The sequence below is a fragment of the Aegilops tauschii genome, chromosome 2 (assembly GCF_002575655.3).
Source record: "Aegilops tauschii subsp. strangulata cultivar AL8/78 chromosome 2, Aet v6.0, whole genome shotgun sequence".
Lineage (NCBI taxonomy): Eukaryota > Viridiplantae > Streptophyta > Magnoliopsida > Poales > Poaceae > Aegilops > Aegilops tauschii.
The window spans coordinates 10,896,207-10,907,789 of record NC_053036.3 but is presented as its reverse complement, the minus strand read 5'-3'; positions in this window follow the sequence as shown (position 1 = coordinate 10,907,789).

The window sequence follows — 11,583 nt, the reverse complement described above, 5'->3', positions numbered from 1 at the left end:
CAACGGGAGAAAATTTTCATGAGAAGCATCGGAAGAGATAATTGATGTGTGCATCAAAACAATCTTCACAACAATGGGGCAACAGAGCGGAGAGCTGCACTGTTCTCACGGGTCATGTTTGGCCTGCGAGATCTTTATAGTAGTGGAGTTGGTCGGAGTGGCGGCCACTATCCAACTCGTGCCTTTTTTTCCTTCAGATCTGCCTCCTTGTCGAGGTTGCGGTGACCTTTTGATTTTTTAATCAAATATGCGAGCATTATTTCAGAAAAATCGTTAATTTCTGGAAAAAGGCAAACAAAATTTGACATAGGAAGATTTTTTGAAATTCACAATTTTTTTGAAAACAGGGACCATTTTTAAGGCAGAGAAACGAACATTTTTTGAATTTGTGAACAATTCTTGAAAATGGAAACTTGTTTTGAACATTAAAAACCATTTTCAAAAATGTGTCATTAGTCACGAACATTATTTTAAATTACTGAACATTTCAATAAAAAGAATATTATCATATTTCTGTTTTAATGCAATTTATTTTAGAATTGTAGAAGAATTTTGGAACTTTCTTTTGAAGAAATATGAACATTTTTTGAAATTTGAAAAAATTTGGAACGAGAATAAAAATTTAAAGTTCCAAATATTTTCGAGAATGTGAACAAATATTAAAATTCTGAAGATTTAATGAAAATTTGTAATAAAAAAGAAATTCTGAAAAAATACAAATAATAAATTTATGAGAAAAAAACAACTTGGAAGGAAAAAAAGAAAACGAAAAGTAGAAAAAGAACACAGAAAAATAGTCGTTGGGCGACCGATGCGAAGCTCCAACAATATGCCGGCAAGTGTGATCAATAAGGCTTTCCTAGCTACGTGGGCAGGATATAAATGGGTGGCTTCTCTGGGCCTTAGCGGGTGCGGGCCCATGTACAAAATTGTGGCCAAAACTCTCTTTTTTTCTTTATCTTTATCTTTACCTAATATTAAAGGGAGGATTGTTTCTCCACTTTTTTTGTCATAGTCATACGGTCGGACTCAGATAAATTTTCGTACATCAGGCGTTTCCACGTTAGTCCCGATTTGTTTTCTGCAAAAAAAAAAAAAAAATTAAGACGCACATAGCCGCGATGGCCCGGCCCATTAGTACAGCTCTCGCACCAGCGAAAAAAGTCAAAGGAAAATGAATACCGCATCTTGAGGACTCGAACCCGGGCCCTCAAAGCTAGAGGCTCGGAAAGCATTTATGATTACATGGACTACACAAGTTATTATGATTACATGGCAGCGCGACGTATTAAATTAGACTAGCAGCCGCGCCAGATACTGAGAGCAAAAGGAAAACAGTTTTTTCAAAAACCGAATATATTTTAGAACGCAAACATTTTTTAACCTGAATATTTTGTAAAACATGAACAATTTTCAAAAACTAGGAGGTATTATAATGATTTTTTTGAATTGGCGAACATTTTTTAAAAACACAAAAAAAATTGAACTTTGAATTTGAAATGGTAAAGATTTGTTCAAAACATAAATATTCTTGAAAAATGGGAGGTACTACAGCTAATTTTTTTTAAAATCTATAACTACTAATAAAACGGGGTGATTTTTTCAAATACACCCACGGATGCATTGTTTTAGTTTCATTTATTAAACTAGGGGCATGGAAGGAGTCCTTTTCTTCGTCGCCTCCTCACTTACGACTAGCCTAGCTCGGCCCAGTGACACCCGTCACAATGCATGAGCAGTGCAATTACGACTTCATGGTCTATTTGACACAAACTATTCGATTTATATGATAGCACGGGCATATATTATATGCACTACTTTTTCCTAATATATTACTCGGATGATAAAAAAATCTTTGTTCAAGCTCGTCATCTCGCCGGACATGTTTGCTCAGTGGGTAAGGACGTATGGGGTTTTTTTTCTCCCATTGCAACGCACGGGCATGTTTGCTAGTCTTTTCTAACAGATGGACCAGAATAATTTAGTACCACCTTGGGTATAAAAAATAATACATTCGGTGGTGAACGCATGAAAAAATTGGAGAAACACACCTTGCTTTATTAATAGGTATAGATATAGATATAGATACAGGGTTAGAGCAACATGTCCTCCAAAATCCGATACATTTTCTTGGGCAAGTCTATTTCTCGCCTTATGCGAGATAGAAGGCAGTGTCGCCTACAGAGAACAAGTGGTGGGTTGGCCCAGTAACCAAGTGGTCTTGTCATGCTAACGTCATGCTGATATCAGAGTGTCTTTTCTTCACTTTTGTTTATATTTTTAAAATTAAATACTAAATGCATATATTGCGAAAAAATAAATCAGTAATTCTTTAAAAAGTGTTCATTGCTGTAACATCCCAAATTTTCAATTTGGAATATTATACATTAGATCATCATTGCATAGCATATTTTATTGCATTTGGCAAATCCTCGAAAATCCTAAGCAACTCAAGGACCCTCGGAGAGAGTTGGGGATTTTTCGCGGTTTTCATATTTGATTTTTATCAAATGATGAAATGAGGATTTTTGGTTTTAATTATTTTTCTCTCCGAAAAATATTTCGTATTAAAATAAATGAGAGGAGAAAATATGACTTCTCTAAAATAATTGAAATATTGGAGGAAAAATATTAAAATCAAATATTTGATTTTATTCGGATTTTATTTGCAATTTTAATTGCATTAGAAAAATTGCACGTTTTCAAAACTGCATTTTTGGGCCAAGAAAATGTTCATCTCGTTCTAATTATTTTAATTAGACGGTGAAAAATTGTTTTGGCATTTTTGGATTTTTATTTATTTTTCTATGATTGTTTTTAGGTTCGGCGAAATTATTTTAAAAAAACGCGCGAGCGCCGACTGGGCCGAAGCCCGGCCGACGGCCCAGGTCCCGCCCGAGTCCTCCCCGACCTGGAGACCCGCCGCCGCCCGAGTCCTACTCGAGGACGACGCCGCCGCCGCCTTCGCCCCTTCCCCACGGCACCCCCCCCCCTCTTTAAGTACCCCCGCCGCCTCCCTCACCTCACCCCGCCCCGTCCCGACGCCGCCGGAGCCCGAAGCCGCCGGAGCCCCGACGCCCGAAGCCGCGCGCGAGGAGCCGCCGCCGGAGCTCCCGTACGCCGCCGCCCCCGTCGCCCCTCGCCACCCCGACGACGCCCGAGCCCCGCCGCCCCTCGCCACACCCGCAGGACCCCGCCGGAGCCCGTCCCGACCTCGCTGGAGTTGCCCGTCGAGGTATAGCCGCAGCCGCCGACCGTGCCGGTTTATTTTATTTATTTATTTTTCGAAACCCTAGATTTTTTTTAAATAGATCGGTTTATTTTTTTCGGTTTAGTTAGTTAGTGAACGTTCACCGACCTGTTCGTTTTAACAAACGTGTTCGTCGGTTAGTCGCTGTTAACGAACGTCCGTTCGTTTAACTGTTCGTCAGTTTTCCTTTTCGACGGATTATCCGCGATTTTCCCAGATCGCGATTTCTGATCTGTTTTTCGTTTTAGTTTATCTTTTAGCTCGTTTATCGGAATCAGGCGATTCAAGCGCCTAGAGTTTCGTCTCAAAATTCTCTTTCCGTTTAACCTGTTCAAACAAGTTTTTGCTACTGTAAAATTTGACTTAGATCCAGATTAGTAAACGAAGCTTGTTTCTTTCGCCGTTTGACTTTTGTTGCTTCGTTTGATTCGATTTTTTTTGCAAACCGGAGTTCTTAAGTGAACTTTCTGGTTAGATCTTTATTTGAGTTTTATCTGTGCACTAGATGAGTGCTTATTGTTTGGTTGTTTGTTTGCGATAGAGTACCCGGAGTGCGCCGCTTGCTACTTCGAATCTCTAGGTTTCACGGATCATCAGCAAGGCAAGTAACACTTTGATCATATCTCTTTTACTACCCAGTTTTATTGCATTAGATCAACCCTCAAACATTGCATGGTTAGGATCTAATTAAATTGTGGGAATTGGGAAGTAGTTGAGGTAGTACCTATTACCTGTTTATTATCAAACCCTTGGGAGTTACTTCTACGTTTGCTTATATTGCTATGCTATGCTAGTAGACATGGATTGGGTTTGAGTGTTACCATGACAGATGTGAGATTGTTAATTAATGGTTAACCTTAAGGTGGCAACTAAAACTCACATCTGGGTGGATTGAGGTACCTGGGTATTCCAGGATTGCCTGTTTTTCTTTTGGACCGCCACCCAGGTTCAAAGGGATCATGAGATTATTCATGGTAGAAACTTCCGTGTGCAGCCACAAGCTATTATGGGCTCTAGCATAGTTGACTAAGTTGTGTGAACTCTTACAGTGGTAGACTAGCAGATGTAGGGGAAAGTAGGTGTAACGGTCTACCCATTCGTAAGGTGCAAACACTTCTGAAAGACTGTGTCTCGGTCATCCGTTTCTCAAACATCATGTAGTGCGAGAATCAAGCGGAGGCGATCGAGTCTTGTGGGGAAAAGTGCACAAACCTCTGCAGAGTGTATAAACTAATCATGGTTAGCCGTGTCCCCGGTTATGAACATCTTGAGTATCTAGTACTTGGATTATCATGTGAATCTCATCATGTTACTTTAATTAAATTTGTTGGGTTAATGATGATAGTTAATTGGGATTGAGAATGTTGTCAACCATTCTCAATGTTTAACAACCACCATGATAGTTAAATAAAATTTATTCCTTTGCAGTAGGAAAAAATTGGCTTTTCGCAAAAACTGTAACCATAGAGCCTTCTACCAGCCATATATGCATGGAGTGTAGCATTATTATGTTCATTACTCTCTATGTGTTCCATTGCCAGCATATTCCATGTGCTGACCCGTTTTCGGGCTGCAACGTTTCATGTTGCAGACTTTTCAGACGACGAGTAAGGTGCCTTAGGTCGTGGTCTTATACGCAGTGATGCCGTTGGAGTTGATGGACTCACTTATCTTCCAAGTCTTCCACTGTTATCGTATTAGATGGCCTTAAGCCATATTTGTCATACTTATTTCCCTTTTGAGATACTCGTTGTAATAAGTGTGTGATTGCTACTCTGTTATAAATCCTCCATTTGTACTGTGCGTGTCAGCATTACTGATCCAGGGATGACACTGGTGCACAGCAGCACAGACTGTTTGAGGTCTGGTCGCTACAAAGGTGGTATCAGAGCACACGCTGACTGTAGGACACGACCACTAAGCTTAAACCCTAGAACACTACTCTCTTCTCATTTCTGACTCCTCTCCACTTTCTACTCTTTTAGGAATGGCGGATGCAAGGAACAAGTTCATGCAACCGGATGAAGAGACACCTTTTGGACGACACTTGAAGGAAGTCACTAAGTACCTGAACATCGGAATACCAAGCTTCACCGGGACTTACAACGCCACACTACCAGAAGAGAAGCGCTGGAAGATTCAAGTTCAAATTCCAGGAAGGACATTTACGCCAGTCACTGAGCCTATAGAGTTTTCCTTTGATGCACCAACCTGGAGTTTAGGGAAGAGCATGGCAGCCCACATCTCTATGGGACACATTGGAGAAGTCTACCACAGGGAGCTTAAGGATACTATTTATCAGGTTTGTGGACGCCGAGATGAGCAATGGGAGATGATCAGCACCAAGAAGGATGGATCAATTGCAGCTTTCATCCAGGAGCAAAACCAACACATTCGTCGCCAGGAGAACCAGATGTGCGCAGACATGATAGATCTAAAGAAGGCATTGACCAAGATCACGGAGTTGGAGGAAGAACTCAAGTCTACGCGCGATGGATATGAGGAGGAGATCGCCACGTTGTTGGAGAAGAATGACGACCTGATAAAGGAGATCGGAGTATTCATGGGAGAATCAGCACCAGGAGGAGGAGATAACGATTTTACTTGCCCGGATAACTACATCTTCATCGACAACACCGACTCAGACCCCAGTGAAGATGATTTTGTTGATGAAGCTGGAGCAGATATCATGGAGTCTTCGACCGATCAAAATTTCTAGTAGACCACCATATCAGTAGTAGTATTCCCCCATGTATATAGTATAGTCCGAGCACTTTGTAACGATAGTTAGATCGATTGTATGCCTTGATTGATTGAGTGATATTGATTGTGTTTGTCTCATGAGCATATGGGTAGTGTTTTCCCTCTAGACCTCATTCTATTCTAAATTCTCATCTTTTCTAAACCTATCAGATGCCTCCGAGACGCGACACCGGATTTGTTTTCCCACCGGAGATCACTCAGTTGATTCAGCAGCAGAATGTCGTGATGCAAGTGTTAGTACAGAACCAAGGCAACAACAACAACAACAACAACAACAACAACAACAACAACAACCCACCACCACCACCTGTTGACCACTTAGCCCGTTTCTTGAGGCTAAATCCGCCGGTGTTTTCCAGCAGCACCGAGCCAATTTTGTTGTAGATGATTGGCTCCGCAAAGTTGGAAGGGAGTTGACCACTGTAGGATGCACAGATGCGGAGAGAGTGCGTTTTGCCGCACATCATCTTGATGGACCCGCAGCATCATGGTGGGAGAATTACACAGCCACACACCCTATTGACACTGTCACATGGGACCAGTTTCAGCAAGCTTTCCGTACTGCCCGTGTTTCAGCAGGAGCTATGGCCATGAAGAAGCGTGAGTTTCGCAACCTACGCCAAGGAGGACGCACCGTAGGCCAATATGTGGAGGACTTTAGTAAGTTAGCACGTTATGCTCCACATGACGTTGCTACAGATGCAGCCAAGCAGGAGAAGTTTCTGGAAGGACTGAATGATGAGCTAAGCATGCAGTTGATGGTAGCAACCTTCAACAACTACCAGGAGTTGGTAGATAAAGCTCTCATGATTGAAGGGAAGCAGCAGCAGATTGAAAACCGTAAGAGGAAGTATGGACAAGGGAAGTATAATTCTGGAGCTCATTAGAAGCCACGTTTTACCCCGAAATCAGGAGGACAGTTTCAGCATACCCATGGTGGAGGTAGTTCGCACAACCATAATGGCCCCAAGAATGGTAATGGGAATGGAGGAAGCAATAGCCAGAACCGTACCAACCCTTCAACCCCAGCTAAGAGAGACCTGAGCCAAGTCACTTGCTTTAAGTGCCAGAAGACTGGACATTATGCCAATGAATGTCCTGAAGCCCAGAATGGAAATGGCAATGGAAGCTCTGGGAAGAAGCCGAACCCTTTCAACAAAGGACATGTGAACCACATTTACGTGGAGGAGGTTGAAGCACAGCCTGAAGCAGTAATAGGTAAGTTTTTGGTTAAGTCATTTACTGCAATCGTTCTTTTTGATACTGGTGCATCGCATTCATACATATCAAGGGGATTTGTGGATAAGTTTAAGTTGCCCACCAAAGTTCTCAGAACACCTATGTTAGTAACCTCGCCAGGAGCAGAGTATATGGCAAGCCAAGGATGTTTTCAGATGCCATTGGCCATAGGTAGGCATGATTTCCCCTCAGACCTAATAGTTTTGGAGTCGCAAGGATTGGATGTGATATTAGGCATGGATTGGTTATCGATGTATGGGGGAAACATCGATTGCGCCAGTAAGACGATTTTGCTTACCACCCCAGAAGGAAGAAGGATTAAGTATGTATCCCGGCATATGCCGAAGAGGACTCAGGTGAATTCCTTATCAGGAGTTGTACAGGAGGAAGTACCAGTGGTGAAGGATTACCCGGATGTATTTCCAGAAGAGTTGCCAGGCATGCCACTAGATAGAGACATAGAGTTTTTGATTGAACTTTTGCCAGGCACAGGGCCGATATCTAAGAGACCGTACAAGATGCCCGCAAAGGATTTGGAGAAAATTAAGAAGCAGATTAAGGAGTTACTGGATAAAGGCTATATTCGCCCAAGTTCATCACCTTGGGGATCACCCGTACTTCTAGTGGAGAAGAAAGATGGATCGTTGAGGATGGTTGTTGATTATCGAGGATTGAATGAAGTGACCATCAAAAATAAGTACCCACTGCCGATGATCAATGATTTGTTTGACCGATTACAAGGAGCTAAGGTATTTTCCAAGATCGATCTACGATCAGGATACCATCAGTTGAAGATTCGATAGCAGGATATACCTAAGACGGCTTTTACCACCAGGTATGGGCTATATGAGTATACCGTTATGTCATTTGGTCTGACTAACGCACCTGCCTATTTCATGAACCTGATGAACAAAGTGTTTATGGAGTTTCTGGATAAGTTCGTCGTAGTGTTCATTGATGACATTTTGGTTACTCCAAAAACGAAGAGGAGCATAAGGAGCATTTGCGTTTGGTACTTGAGAAGCTCAGAGAACATCAGCTATACGCCAAGTTCAGCAAATGTGAGTTTTGGTTGAAGGAAGTTGGATTCCTCGGACATGTTATATCCGGAGAAGGAATAGCAGTAGGCCCCACCAAAGTTGACACAGTAACAAACTGGGAATCACCCGCATCAGTTGGAGAAATCCGGAGTTTTCTTGGACTTGCAGGATACTACCGGAGGTTCATTGAGAATTTCTCGAGGATTGCTAAGCCCATGACAGAGTTGTTAAAGAAGGACACCAAGTTCAATTGGACTGAGGAATGTGAAGCTAGTTTCCAAGAGTTGAAGAAACGTTTGGTTACATCACCAGTGCTGATTCTGCCAGATCAACGCAAGGATTATGAAGTATATTGCAACGCTTCACGTCGAGGACTTGGGGCAGTGCTAATGCAGGAGGGAAGAGTTGTTTCATATGCTTCACGACAACTTAAACCCCATGAGAAGAATTATGCCACCCATGATTTGGAGTTAGCAGCCGTAGTGCATGCGTTGAAGACATGGAGACATTTTCTCATCGGAAATCACTGTGAGGTGTACACGGATCACAAGAGTTTGAAGTACATTTTCACGCATAAGGAGTTGAATCTCAGGCAAAGGAGATGGTTGGAGCTCATTAAGGATTATGATATGAGATTGCATTATCACCCCGGGAAGGCTAACGTAGTAGCAGATGCATTGAGCCGCAAGAGCCATGTCAACACCCTCATGACCGGAGAGTTACCGAAATTATTAGCCGAGGATCTTCGCGAGCTATGTTTGGAGATAGTTCCAAGAGGCTATTTAGCAACGTTGGAGATTCAGTCTACCTTGATGGAAAAGATCAGAGAAGCTCAGAAGACAGACAAGGAGATTGCAGAAATAAAGGAAAGGATGAGTAAAGGAAAAGCCAAGGGATTTCGTGAGGATGAGCACGATACCTTATGGTTTGAGGACCGCATTTATGTCCCCAATGATCCGGAGATCAGGAAGTTGGTCTTGCAAGAGGCCCATGATTCACCGTATTCGATTCACCCAGGAAATACCAAGATGTATTTAGATTTGAAGGATACTTTCTGGTGGACCGGAATGAAGAAGGATATTGCAGAGCATGTAGCAGTTTGTGATGTATGTCAGAGAGTGAAGGCAGAGCATCAGAAGCCAGCACGATTGCTACAGCCATTGCCGATACCCGAATGGAAATGGGATAAACTAGGCATGGATTTTATCACGGGATTGCCCAGGACTCGTTCAGGCTATGACTCAATATGGGTTGTAGTCGATCGTTTGACGAAAGTAGCTCATTTCATCCCAGTGAAGACCACTTACACCAGTGCTAAGTTGGCAAAGATATGCGTGACCAGGATCGTATGTCTGCATGGAGTTCCGAGGACCATTGTATCAGATAGAGGAACCCAGTTTACTTCAAAGTTTTGGAATCAGTTACATGAAACTTTGGGTACCAGGCTAGAGTTCAGTACAGCCTTTCACCCACAGACAGACGGACAGACCGAGAGACTCAATCAGATTTTGGAAGATATGCTGAGAGCTTGTGCGCTAGATTATGGATCTAGTTGGGACGACAATTTGCCGTATGCAGAGTTTTCTTACAACAACAGTTATCAAACCAGTTTGAAGATGGCCCCTTTCGAAGCTTTATATGGAAGGAGGTGTAGAACACCCTTGTGATGGGACGAAGTTGGAGACCGCCAGTTGTTTGGACCAGATTTGATTAAAGAGTCTGAACAAAAAGTGAAGTTGATTCGCGATAGACTCAAGGTAGCCCAATCCAGGCAGAAGAGTTATGCGGATTCTAAACGCAAGGAGACAGTTCACGAAGTCAGAGACAGAGTTTATCTTCGAGTATCACCACTTCGAGGAGTTAAGCGCTTTGGAGTTAAAGGAAAGTTAGCGCCACGTTTTGTAGGACCATACAAAATTTTGGAGCGTATGGGAGAAGTTGCTTACAAGCTGGAATTGCCTGAAGGATTGTCAGGAGTTCATGATGTATTTCACGTTTCCCAGTTGAAGAAGTGCCACGCAGGGATGGCTGAGATACCACTGAGAGATACGGTGCCATTGGAAGCGATTCAGCTGGATAGTGACTTGACCTATGAGGAGAAACCAGTTAAGATTCTTGAGTATGCCAGCCGAGTCACCCGCAGCAAGGTTATCAAGTTTTGCAAAGTTCAGTGGAGTCACCATACCGAGGACGAAGCCACCTGGGAGCGACAGGAAGATCTACTGAAGAACCACTCTCATCTATTTTCTAGCCAACCCGAATCTCGAGGGCGAGATTCATCTTAAGAGGGTAGGTTTGTAACATCCCAAATTTTCAATTTGGAACGTTATAAATTAGATCATCATTGCATAGCATATTTTATTGCATTTTGGCAAATCCACGAAAATCCTAAGCAACTCAAGGACCCTCGGAGAGAGTTGGGGATTTTTCGCGGTTTTCATATTTGATTTTTATCAAATGATGAAACGAGGATTTTTGGTTTTAATTATTTTTCTCTCCGAAAAATATTTCGTATTAAAATAAATGAGAGAAGAAAATATGAATTCTCCAAAATAATTGAAATATTGGAGGAAAATATTAAAATCAAATATTTGATTTTATTCGGATTTTATTTGCAATTTTAATTGCATTAGAAAAATTGCACGTTTTCAAAACTGCATTTTTGGGCCAAGAAAATGTTCATCTCGTTCTAATTATTTTAGTTAGACGGTGAAAATTTGTTTTGGCATTTTTGGATTTTTATTTATTTTTCTACGATTTTTTTAGGTTCGGCGAAATTATTTTAAAAAAACGCGCGAGCGCCGACTGGGACGAAGCCCAGCCGACGGCCCAGCTCCCGCCCGAGTCGTCCCCGACCTGGAGACCCGCCGCCGCCCGAGTCCTACTCGAGGACGACGACGCCGCCGCCTTCGCCCCTTCCCCACGGCACCCCCCCTCTTTAAGTACCCCCGCCGCCTCCCTCACCTCACCCCACCCCGTCCCGATGCCGCCGGAGCCCGAAGCCGCCGGAGCCCCGACGCCAGAAGCCGCCGCGCGAGGAGCCGCCGCCGGAGCTCCCGTACGCCGCCGCCCCCGTCGCCCCTCGCCGCCCCCGACGACGCCCGAGCCCCGCCGCCCCTCGCCGCACCCGCAGGACCCCGCCGGAGCCCGTCCCGACCTCGCCGGAGTTGCCCGTCGAGGTATAGCCGCAGCCGCCGACCGTGCCGTTTTTTTCTTCAGAAAAACCGCTCGGTTAATTTTTTTTTCCGAAACCCTAGATTTTTTTAAATAGATCGGTTTATTTTTTTCGGT